The 10,680-nt window shown below is 32.1% G+C and overlaps 1 non-coding gene across 1 annotated transcript; it reads right to left on the bottom strand.

The window, feature by feature from the left end:
• Window positions 1-9,870: 9,870 nt before the first annotated feature.
• Window positions 9,871-9,952, bottom strand: TRNAL-AAG (transfer RNA leucine (anticodon AAG)). The gene has a single exon. It is a non-coding gene; the product is annotated as a tRNA-Leu (tRNA).
• Between the last annotated feature and the right edge of the window lie 728 nt (window positions 9,953-10,680).

Genomic DNA, 10,680 nt, shown 5'->3' with positions numbered 1-10,680 from the left:
AAATATAAAGAGCAGAAATTCGGGACTTAAGGATTTCGTCGTTATAAGCGATATGACGTTATAAACGACGACGTTATAAGCGATTTCGACTGTATTTTCTTGATATATATTGCGAATACATAATAAAGAAAAATGAAGCAGCAAAAGCTTGATTAAATGCTACATGGAAGAGTTTCATAGGAAAACCGAACATATCTTTGGACGCGAAGTTGAAAATGTTTCTGGCGGTATGCCGCTCTATACAAAGTTATGGATCTCAAGTGTGGGGGAATCACTACTTTGAGGATATTGAAAAGTTATTCAGATACTTTATCAAACGTATTCTAAAGTTGCCAAGTAACACCCCCAACTATATTTTAACTTTAGAGACCGGGTATGAACCAGGATACATTTATACATATGGCGAATAACAAAATTCCTTTACAATTCCATTTGAAAAAAATTAAAAAATTTTTTTGCGAGCACGTCTACGATTTTTGGTACAGAGGTAAAGGAAAAAAATCCGGTTTCAAATCTGCTCGCGTTCACGAAATTGGCCAATGCGCGCAAAATTTATAGCGGTTTTTATTCTCATATAAAGAAAAAATATTTAAAAATATATTTTTTGTTGTTATGAGAAAATGTATGCATAAATCGTTAACAGCATTCCATATCTATTCGTAGATGTTTAAATAGTTATTAAATTTATTATTATTTTCGCGGAAAATCAGCAAATAATAAAAAAATTTTGAAGTACATCCAAATTATCCTGTCCCAGAATCCGTACAAACCCTCAAAAAATAAATTAAAGAATATATGCGGAATCTAGACAATGCGTAGAAAAATATGATACCAAATTTATAGAGATTGGGTACATAAATTGCATATTATAGCAACAACAAAAGAGAAAAGCTTATTGTTGGAAAATATTGATGCAAATATTTTTTTGGTTTGATTCTAAAAATTAGAAAAAAATATTTTGGAGTTCTCCAACTATTTTGCTAAAATCCCATAGAATAATGAATGTATACTGTTAAAACTTCATCAAAAAATATGGTTTACCATCGCGAGAGTTTAACTGATTACTGTGATAACTTATAAGGGTAGGAAATTAAGAGTAATATTGAAATTACAATCATTCAATTAATATTAAAATTAAAAAGCCCGTTATTCGCGAATTAGTTAAAGTCGGTTGATGCGCATCCGTTTTTGGATAAAGCGAATCAATCTCTTTCAAAATTTATGCATATTTCGATGTTTCACTCAGGGTCCATTCTGTGCCGCCAGTTGCATTATACACTGCAAAAAACCTTAAAGTTGGTAAATGTCGCGCAATGTGCATACGATTTTAATGCGCATCCGGTTTCATCAGCGCCTATCAAAAATACGTCAAAATATACCAATTTTAATTAGATTCTTCAAGAACCGCGGATGTGCCTCCACATTCAATTTTTTGTGAAAGACCCATATTACTCGCGTATCTATTTTCTTTTATGACACGCGTTTTCGCAAATATTATAATCGCCAGTAAAGGATTCCATTTATGTATAAAATTTTAAAGAAAATCGCGATTTAGTACGCGGATTTGTCAAAATATATTTTTGCTGATTTTCCGATTTTCAAGGTATCTATATCCGCGGTTTTAGTAGATGGATACGATCGCGGAAAGCTTCATTAGAACCGTCGTGTAAAAAAACTTAATTCACGCGGGTTTCAAAGGAAATGGAATGACAGTTGTAAATTTTAGACGCAAAAAATATGTTTTGTAAGAATATTCACGCATCAAATTTTGGCCTTTCGACTCCAATTACTAGGATGCTGTAAGGAGCACACTCATGAGATATGCATCAAACGACGTAAAATCACGAGTTCTATAATCGTGTTAAGAGTTTGGAATACTATCTTCTTGCGCGTCCGGATTATTAAAAAAATTCAAAAAACCCCGAAATTCCGGCTTCAAAGTGTCAGCATCAATTTTAGGTGGATGCAGTGGATATATTGAAAAATCATACACTACAATCTTGTTGCCCATGGAGTATTCTGTAATTCTTTCTTTGGGGATAGGTCTAGCAAATGTAAGGTTAAGCCAGAAATCGTATGGGAACATAAAAAAACTTGTTGGCTTTACCATTTTTACTCATTTTTCTACATTGATGCCAACACAGCTTCCACAAAAATTAATTTTATGGTCGACATTATGGGATCCCTCCTAAAACACTTCATTTTGAAGAATTGTAGTCATACTTTAAAGAATATGTTAACAGTTCGCGAATTTTGATAGGGTGAAACTCGGATTCATCGATTGCAAAACATTTTTGTTATTTACCATATACCCTTCATTTTAAATATGTGGCAAAAGTGCTTTTTCATTATGACTCTAACAGACTTCCTCATATTCTTGCAAAGAAAATAATTGAACATAATATTTCATGGTATAAAGATTGAATTGTTACAATATTGAACATCAAAATGTTACTATGTCCAAGGAACAATTTTTTAACACTTGCCAGAAATTAATATTTGAAATTAAAAATAACAACTATTACCGGAATATTCAAATGTCGCGCGAAAGTGAACATCGAATCTACAAATACCTTAATCCAGGGATGGGAGCATCATATTGCAACAACAGGCATAACCAAACTCAAATAACGAGTATAATGAAGGCGAGATCTGGGCTGCTTGGATTAAATTCTAACACTTATAGATCAGGACAATTAAATCTCTGTTCCATATGTAATCTTCATGAGTTAGATAATACATAACATTTTATAGGAAGGTGTCCTATTTTTAACAACATCCGCTATCGCTATTTCAACAAGAATGTATTATCTGATAGTGATGTCATCATTGTACTAAACGGTGGTGGAAATAATGGTTGGCTAGGCCTATATAATTATGTAAAAGAAGCCAGTAAATGCGGGCATTTGCCCCTTTTAATATTTCGTCCAACTTTAGATCAAGTTGGCATATGTTCTAAATTTTTCGCTTATATGAAAAATTAAGAATTTCCTTTCAAATTTTTTGAGCAGCACTGCATGTATGTATTTCGAAGAAATAGTTTCCACTGACATTATGTGTGTTCGTTTACTCAAAATTTGTACAAATTGTTACTGGATGTTGTTCGTTTACTCTACAGTACAATGTAAAAGACCTTAGCCGATTACAAGAAGTAACTGAACTTGTACACATTTGTACATGACTGGAATACTTTGTCAAAATGAGTGTCAGCCATTTCACGAACCCCGCTGTTTCCATTTCACGAACCCCGCTTTTTCCCTATTTTACCCAGTTTTTTTCCCTATTATAAACGAACACACCAATTGCCAATCACAATAGCTCAGACCATGCGTTCCATTCAGTATATTTCAAAAGACAATTAGATCAAAGACCACAACCAATTTTACGATCATTACAATGGTTTAAATATTCGCTTAAAATTTCATTCCACACCGTCCACACATAATATGATGGTTGGTAACACTTTAATCCTTAAAGTATGTGCCATTACATGACAAATTATGTTCAATTACACTAAAACAAGAATGGTTGGAATCCAGGGATGGAAAATTCAATTCTTTACAACTTTTATTAATCGTTCAAGTATTTCGCGCAAAAATATCGTTTGTAACGCATCGAAATAATGGTCGTAGACTATTAAATGAATGTCTCGACGAGCTGAGCTGAACTGTCTATGTGTGTACCCGTCTGTCCATCTAAACCTTGTAATCACACTACAGGTCGCAATTTTGATCGGATCGTCACCAAATTTTGGTTGGTGATGAGGTCCCGGAGGGGAAAAAGCCTATTGATTTTGGATATGGTCGAATAATATTCTGGGGTCTGAATGAGAAAAACTTATTTGGAGGAAAAGTCAATATCTTATTACAAAGCGAATATCTCCGCTTCTATAAGTGGTATACCAAAAGCAAAATCTGACAATGAAAGTAGAAAACCTTTACAAAGATGTAAAGTAAGTTTTCGTAGGTGGTCAAATAATTGATATGTCGCAATAGTCGCTAATCCAACCCAAATTTTCATGTTTGCGATTTTAATTGTTATAACGAATATCACATCTTTGGAAGGTCCCCATCCAAAAGCAAAGCCTGGCTATGAAAGTAGAAAATTCCACCTTTACAATGACGCAAAGTAGGTTGGCATAGGTGATCAAACAACAGAGATATCGCAATAGTCGGTAATGCATCAATTTGTAATCACGCTTCAGGCTGCACTTTTGATCAGATCGTCACGAAATTTTAGTGGTGAATGGGGGTCCAAGAGATGAAGAAACCTATTGAATTTGGTGATGGTCGGATAATATTCAGGAGTGGAATGGGGAAAAACTTATGAATAAAAAATTCAACGTTTTATTCTTATGTCAATATCTCCGCTTCTAGTAGGAGTATTCCAAAAAGAAAGCCCGTCAATGGAAGAAGAAAAGATGCCCTTTACAATGATGAAACGTAGGTGGTCAAATATCGGATATATGGCAATATCCGGTAATACAATCATTATTCGATTATTTTGATTTGAATTGTAATGACGAATATCTCAGCTTTGGTTGAAAGCATTTCAACAAAAGTGTCAATATTAAAGAAGATATTCTGAGCTTCGAAAGCGTTCGAAAATATGCATTAAGGTACCGTACAATAACGTTTTGTACCGTACCTAGCATGAAAAAATACACTACGACAAGGTACCGTGCATTTACACAAACTTTAAAAAATGTTTGGTACGTCCCGGTCCACACTAGAGTGATTTCATTGAAAAAATTGCATGAAATTATGCGTCTCTAGATCGACTTCCATAGTAGAGTAAAATCATAATATTGCTGTAGTGGGGAATTCGATTTAAGAACACCTAATTTCATGAAATTTTTTAATGGAATTCAGGCTAGTGTGGACCGGGACTACGCAACCACCATTGTAAAGTAACAACCTCGCTTCCACATTTCGGTTGGGTAACGTACGTAAAGGTTGCGTGTACATTAAAAAACCACATAGCGTACATCATTATGTACCCTAAAAACAAATAGAGGTTGGTGATTATAAAGAAATATTAAATATGAATGGTATGAGGAAAAATACAACCATAAAAATAAAAGTGAATATCGTATAAATAAAATACAAAAGTAGCTACATCTATATTTAACCAGTAAATATGAAAATATTTATTTATTTTATAAACACTTAACGAATATATAAAAGTTTCTTATGTGAAAACATATGTAACAGATTATATAAAATACTAAAGAATTTAGAATTTGACAGGAGAAAGCTCAACTTTCATAATTGAAATCCCTATTGAACATACATCAATATGTTCAAGATTTATTGCTGACATACGGTTACGCTGATCAGATAAAATGTACTTCATATCAGAAAATAAACGTTCCACGCTTACTTGGGTTGACGGTATTGCCTGTACAATATTAGCAATCTCGTTGATGATGGTTTTCCGAGAGTTCCAAAAAGATTTGATTGCATGCGGTCTGCTGGTTGATGGAGTTTCCTCTTATGATTTCAGATAAAAACGATCAGGTACTTTATAGTTTTAGTGGGAATTGTTACTTATACAAATATATTCACCCAAGGCACATTTATATGTGGTAGATGCATGAATTACAACGACTGCTAACATTAAGTCTGTCTGGTTACTTTCCCAGCAAGAATTGTCCAGCAAGAACTTTCTCAGAGAGTAAGGGGTTTTTATTCTCTTTTGCTAGAAAATTGTAAAAAGTAAACAGACACCTTCCCAGCAAAAACCAGCAAGCAATCAGCTGACTTGCCAAAACAGAACAATTTGTCCGCCAACAAAGGAAGCAAACACGTTGTATTTTATTAAAAATAAAAACAAAATGAAACAAAAAAGTATTTTTCCACTTTACAAATTTGTTCTCCATAAAACAATACAATTAGACTATGCTATTTCCACAAATAACTAAAAATAGCTGATTGATTGTTTTCAGGAGGAAGAAGAGCTTGCAAGTGCTTGCTAGAAGAAATTTGTCCAGCAAGAATTTGTAAGCTCTCAGTGAAAGAACTGTCAAAATGTCTCTCTCGAATCGCTCTCTTTTGCTGGTTTTTTGTGTTAACAGACGACTTCCAGCAACAATTGGTACAAATTGTTACAAATTTTAGGGTAACCAGACACAGCTATTATTGTTGTTTTTGAACATTAAATGTAAAAGAAAATATTGAATAATAGGGTCGCTCTAAAAATTTTCTTAGGAATAACATAAATATATTTTGAAAATCCTTTATGATAGAACAAATTTGAACCAAAATGTATATATCGGCCTTTTTGTAGAAAATTTACTTATGTTGAAACTGAGGTATGGGGTATTTTAGCTCGCGAATTGTTGTAATATATCATAACTTTTGAACGCATTTAGGTAAAATGAACTGTTTTAGCACGATTCACCGATGGATTTCTTAAAATTATAATTTGAGCGGAAGCTGTGGTCAATTAGTGGCTTTACAATACAATGTAGAGTATAATGTTCAAAGAAGAAGTTAAAGAATACACTTGAGAGATGAAGTTTCTAATGTATGATTTTTTAATATAACCACTGCATCAATCTCAAACGGATGCTGACATTTTGAAAACTGAAAAATTGTTTTTTTTTTTTAATTTAATCGGGACTCGCAACTGTACTCGTTTAAAAACTGTTTATGAGATTGTAGTACTCGATTACGCATTTTTTGATGTATAACTCGGGCGTGTAGCCTTCAAAGGTTCACAACAATCTCAGCTTAAAGTCGAAATTTTTGTGCGTAAATTTTTATAAAAGACCTGTTTTTTTGATTCAAAATTTGCAACTGCCATTTAATTGTCCGTGAAACCCGCGTGAACTTAGTTTTTTTACGTTCTGAATCTAATAAGCCATGATGCTTCCAAATCCGTCCACTAGATCGGCGGATATGATACCCCTCAAATTTCGAAAATCTGCAAAAAATGTTTTTGAAAATTGCGCGCATTGAAACGCGTTTTGGAAGTGTAATTTTTACTGATATAAATAGAGCTATATGCCTGTTTAAAATGTGCGAAAACATGTATTTCAAAACTATCGCTAATCCGGAGATACAATTGATTTTTTCTAAAAATTAAGTACGATGCTACATCCACGGTTCTTGATGGATCGCAATGAAACGACATCAAATGATGTATTTTTTATAGGTTATCATCAAAATCGGATGCGCATAAAATGTAAATGATTATTTTAATGTTATGCCACAATTGGTATTTCTTCTGATTTAATATCTTAAAATCTTCTAAAAATATTTGCAAATTAGCGAAAAATTTGTTGCAACGGAATATCTTCATTATGGCGTGAAATTTGGACGAAAATGAAGAAGAACTCAAACATTTTTTCTTCAACCTTTCCTATAAAACCATAAATTAAATTAAATTAGAATAACATGGTTTTTATTTTTTTTCGTCATATTTTCTTTGTATTTTTGCAAATAACATGAATACTGTAGCTCCAAACTTCACGACTTAGGTTTCATTTTATTCCTCACAATGTTTGGATGCTGCTATAATTTTTTTATATATATTTTTTGTAAGTATAAGCGCTATTGTTTCAAAAATATGTTTGTAAATATGTGAAATTATTTAACAAATTTAATTTTTCGCGAATCCATTGAGACTTTTCAAATTCATTTTTGCATCATCGCAAAGGGTACGAATTCAGTTAGCGATAATTGGATATAACAGCTTACTATATTAAGCCGCGATTTTTTTTTTAATTTTTTCTAATTAGCATAATTAAAACGGTCATATCTTTTGCGCGCAACGATCAAAGTTGGTAACGAAAACAGATTTGGAATGACGATTTTTTTCTTAATCTATGTACCAAAAATCATTGATGTAGTATCAAAAATTTTTTTTGATTTTTTGAAATGGAAAAGACGATTTTAGACTTTTTTGCTGATATATAAAGCATTCAGAACTGTCGTAGTCATTTTATTACACGTTAAGGACGGAAAGAATTTTTTATGGTAGCAAATTTCGAAGTTTCAAATTTCATGAGTAGAACCTATTACATTTTGAAACCATAATTTACAAAAAAAAAGTAAAAATACAACTGATTGTCACTTCTACCTTCTATAAATGTGCCTTGCTTCTACCTACTTTTCGATTATTTTCTGATTTTAAACTATACCTATACAATAAACTGTAAAAACAGAGCAGACCCAAAGAACGGATGTTGAATTCATCGCTAGGTATCAGTCCTTGAGTACATCAACGGCAATTCATAATTTGAAAAAACACAAAAAAGTAATTCGTATAGTGATTTAGAATTTATTTTTATTCTGAAATCATAAAACGACAAGATATTTTATTATATTAGTGTATTAGTATCAAACTCAAAATAAATTATTTCCAACTGTTTGTTTTAAAGTTGCTAAAAAATATTTAAAATAACTAAATAATTACCAATTGGAATATTTTTAAGAATATTTTGTAATTATGGTTCTACTTGTTTTCACAATACAAATGGAAGAATTTTAATACTCTTCGTACCCTTAAAGTTCAAATCGTCAAAAATATACCTCTATCACCCATAGCAACCCTTTTACAAATTGTCAAGAAATTAGATAGCAGCGTTTTTCTTAGGCATTACTCAATTCTTGAATATGTATCTATGACATTTAAATAATGTCATATTTAATTATATTTTATTTGTATTTATTTATTAACCAAACAAATGTAAGTGTACCCTACCACCACTTCCTTTCTAAAGGTACATTATGGTGTACACTACGTGGTTTTTTAATGTACGCGCTTCTGTACGCAACCATTTCGGTTGGGTACGTGGTTGTTACATTACGATGGTGGTTGCGACCAAATATGTGTGTTTGACGAACTTTTTGATTCTCGTTGGGTACATGTACATAAACGCTAAAATGGATTTTTAAAGTTTGTGTACGCGTACATAAACTTTATACATATTTTAGTGTTTGTGTAACATGTACGGTACCTTATGATAAGGTACTGTTTGTTTCCGAACACTGCTTTTTGCGTCCGCACCAGCAAAAATGCAGCGAAATTTCGTCTTCAATTTATAATGTCAGCCAAAAAGTATGCAATACTTTGTCGTAAAATTTTTACGACACATGTGTTGCCACATTGTAAAATAATCTTCATTTAGGAATTATCCCAACATTTTAGAAGGTTGGTGTATTTTTCACATAGAGATATGAGAGATATGAATTGAAATGATGCAAAATGAATATAATCTGACACAGCGTCCCCTCACATTTTTAAAGTTTATAAGTAAAATTAATGTTTTCTTTTTCAAAAGTTTCATTGCATGCATTCCCAGCCAAATAAACCAAATGAAATGTAAAGTTTACTTTATTTATTAGATTTTCTTATAAAAAAGAAAGAAAAATTACCCAAAAACTTTCGAATCTTATGATGAGTTTTGTAGGAGAATACCTTCTTGTATACCTTCAAGCAAAGCATTTCCAATCTTAAAAAACTCATAATGATATTGTTGTGTTGCCAACAAGTTTATGTAGATGGATGAATATTTTTAGAAATGCTGACGAGGTAAATGTTGAATGGGAACAAACAACAATGGCACAATGCACATGGTTGATGTACTAATGCAGCAGCGCAAATATGCAAATCGCCAAATTTTTCCATGCCACCCAAAAAGTTATTTAATGTACGTTCCCTTTTTTCTCTACTTTACAAAAACTAAAAGTTTTTTAGATTTTTTAAGTAAGTTCTTTTTTTCTGGGGTAAACTTGAGTAAGTTATATTATAAAATGATTACACGGAGTTATGTATGCTAGTTTTAGAGCAGGGAAACTTTTATTGTTATAAATTGTAAAAAAATTAAAAAAAATAAATTGAGAAAAAATAAAAAATACAACTTGGCAGCGGTGGGATTCGAACCCACGCCTCCGAAGAGACTGGTGCCTTAAACCAGCGCCTTAGACCGCTCGGCCACGCTACCGTTATGCGGACAGGGTTGCCAATTTTAAAATAAAAAATAATAATGAGTGCATTTGTGGTGTGTGCATGCCAATGATGTTTTTATAAAAATAGCGATGATTTAATTGGTGCCAATAGTTTTTTGTTCATTTTTTATTGTTTTCTATTAGTTTCAATTGGGCCTTAAAATATGTGTGTAAATTTTCTTCTAGTACTCCAAAGTCGACTTAAGTATATTTATTTTATACATTTTCAGTGCACCTTTTTTAAATGATTTTGAAGTTTTGACAAATTTTCTTCAAGAAATTGTGTTTCACATTCCAAACATTTTGTGAAATACGCTGCACCACATACGAATATTTTTTTAATGTGTACTTTCCTTTTTATGACAGATCACGTTTTAGAAACTTCACAATTTCCAAAAAACACTTCTAACAATTGTCAATTATATAATTTGCCAAAATAGCCAGTGTCCTTTTTCAAAGCAACAGCAAAATATCCACCATTTCTAAACTTGTTTCGAGGACTTTTGTCCTCGACAGAAATTTTATAATGAACTTTTCTCTGAAAAGCGAAACGAAACTTTTTCAAATACTTTACATTGTTTTTGCCACCTTTTCTGGTGAAATCTCACGTATGAATGTCCTTTTTCATTGAAAAGTTTTTTCTCTCATTTTTATTTCTATGTAACCAATTTTTCATGTCCTTGCGTTTGTTCATGTTCGCCATATACACTCCACTCATTCGCTT

Source organism: Musca autumnalis, unplaced genomic scaffold (assembly GCF_047663935.1).
Source record: "Musca autumnalis isolate F117 unplaced genomic scaffold, ASM4766393v1 scaffold_5, whole genome shotgun sequence".
Taxonomy (NCBI): Eukaryota; Metazoa; Arthropoda; class Insecta; order Diptera; family Muscidae; genus Musca; species Musca autumnalis.
Note: the sequence above shows the minus strand (reverse complement) of the source record. Positions and strands in the feature narration are given on the sequence as shown.